Source organism: Aquarana catesbeiana, linkage group LG05, assembly GCF_042186555.1.
Source record: "Aquarana catesbeiana isolate 2022-GZ linkage group LG05, ASM4218655v1, whole genome shotgun sequence".
NCBI lineage: Eukaryota > Metazoa > Chordata > Amphibia > Anura > Ranidae > Aquarana > Aquarana catesbeiana.
Window position 1 is genome coordinate 215459 of NC_133328.1, and position 2300 is coordinate 217758.

Consider the following 2300-nt stretch of genomic DNA (forward strand, 5'->3'; position numbering starts at 1 on the left):
TTTAAATTCATTGGAGAAAAACATGTCAGAATTCCCCAAACAATGATAAATGCGCCGAAACCCTCCGACGTTCCTCCGTCCCTACAAGCCGGTGAGTGACGGTGATTTATGAGTCCGCTGATTCCTCCTGAAGCTGGTGGTTTTCAAAGAATAAAGAAAGGTCACCGTAACTTGCTGCTCTACATGGCTTATCGCTCTCCCCCGGGCCGTATAATTCTCCGGGAACCGTTCATCGTCAAGATTATGGAATTATCCAACATCCCGCCGACTTCTGTGTACAGACAGTACCCAATAAAAACTCTTTATGAAGTGCTAAGTATCGCCAACCTCCTGCAATACAATTCGGAGACAAGGCAGGCCATGGCGTGATCCATGTCTGTCACAGATCTGTCAGGATGGAGTTCCTTCAGAATACACATTTAACCCTGCAATAGGCTCGACCCTGCTTAGCCTCCGAGATCAGACGAGATCGGGCATATTCCAGGTGATGTGGCCGTAGGTGCCCACTATTCCAGCCATCAGTTTTCAAGCTGGCACCTTGGCCAGAAAAGCCAATGAAGTCTAAAAAGTCTTCAGCACCTGATATTCCCTGGCAGTCTCCCATCCAAGTACTTACCAGTCCCAACCCTGCTTAGGCTCCGAGACCAGACAAGATCGGGTGCATTCAGGGAGATGTGGCCACAGGCGCTCACTGTTGAAGACCCCAGCCTTCTTGAACTTGGGACCTACAAGCTAATATTTTGGCCAAAAAAGCCAGCAAAAAAACAAAAAGCCTTCAAAACCTGCTAATCTCAAGCGGTCTCCCATCCAAGTACTAACCGGGCCCAGCACTGCTTAGCCTCCAAGATCATTCGAGTTCTGGCACATTCAGGGTGATGTGGCCATAGGCGCGTACCATTGGAGCTCCCAACCTTCTTGAACTTGGGACCTAAAAGCTAGCTCCTTGGCCAAAAAAGCCGACAAAAAACAAAAAGCCTACAAAATCTAGTATTCCCAGGTGGTCTCCCATTCAAGTACTAACCATGCCCGACCCTGCTTAGCCTCTGAGATCAGTAGAGATTGAGGGCATTCATGGTGATGTGGCCATAGGCGCCCACCATTGGGGCCCTCAACCTACTTGAACTTAGGTCTGCCAAGCTGGCACCTTCGCCAAAAAAGCCAACAGCACCTGGTATTCCGCAGTGGTCTGCCATCCAAGTACTATGCAGGCTCAACTCTGCCTAACCTCCACGATCTGACGAGATCGGGTGCATTCAGTCTGATGGGGCCGTAGGCACCCACCTTTGGAGCCCTTGACCTTCTTGAACTTGGGGCTTCCCAAGCCGGAACCTTGGCCAAAAAACAAAAAGCCTACAGCACCTGGTGTTCCCCAGTGATCTGCCATCCAAGTATTATCCAGGCCCAACTGCCTAACCTCCATGATCAGACGAGATCGGGTGCATATAGTATGATGGGGCCGTAGTCACCCACCTTTAGAGCCCTTGACCTTCTTGAACTTGGCCAAAAAAGCCAACAAAAAACAAAAAGCCTACAGCACCTGTAGGCGCCCACCAAAGAAGCCCTCAACCCTCTTCAATTTGGCGCTGCAAAGCTGGCACCCTGGGAAAAAATTTAAAAAAAAAAAAAACACAGAAAGCCTACAGGTTCTGGCGGTCTCCCATCCAAGGCTTAAAAGCAAATTGTTTCCTTCGTAGACCTCCGCAGATGGGGAGTTTTTGGACCCTTAGCGTGTTCTCACTAGGGATGAGTTACTGGTCCAGTCCAAACCATGATGAACAGAATTTCAGCTGTTTGGCGGACGGCCTAACTAAATGAGCGTTCAGCTGTGCCAAACCTCTGCCAACAGTGGAAAGTGAAACTTTTAGCAAAGGTGTTACTACTTAAAGATACAGCTTCCTGCTCTAGGCTCCTGGTTGTTTTGAAGCCAGCGGCTGACAGCATTTTAACAGTGACTTGTCCCCACCCGGCCAGTTACCTGTTAGCTGGGAAACAAGCAAAATTCAGTCCAAACTCACAGCTCATCCGTAAATGTGAGGGACATAGGCTGTGGCATGGCTTACCCTTTCTATGTTGACCATTGTAAGCAGGAGAAACATGCCATGTGTAAATAGAGGTAACAGAGGTAGATGTTCCATGTGTAAGCAGGGGCGGATGTACAATGTGTAAGCAGGGGCGGGTGTACAATGTGTAAGCAGGGGCGGATGTACCATGTGTAAGGAGGGGCAGATGTATCATGTAAAAGCAGGGACGCATGTACCATGTGCAACCAAGGGTGGACATACCATGTGTAAGCAGGGGGT

At 49.2% G+C, this 2300-nt stretch overlaps 1 pseudogene; it reads right to left on the reverse strand.

The window, feature by feature from the left end:
• Positions 1-567: 567 nt before the first annotated feature.
• LOC141146382 (5S ribosomal RNA) lies at positions 568-686 on the reverse strand (annotated as a pseudogene).
• Between the last annotated feature and the right edge of the window lie 1614 nt (positions 687-2300).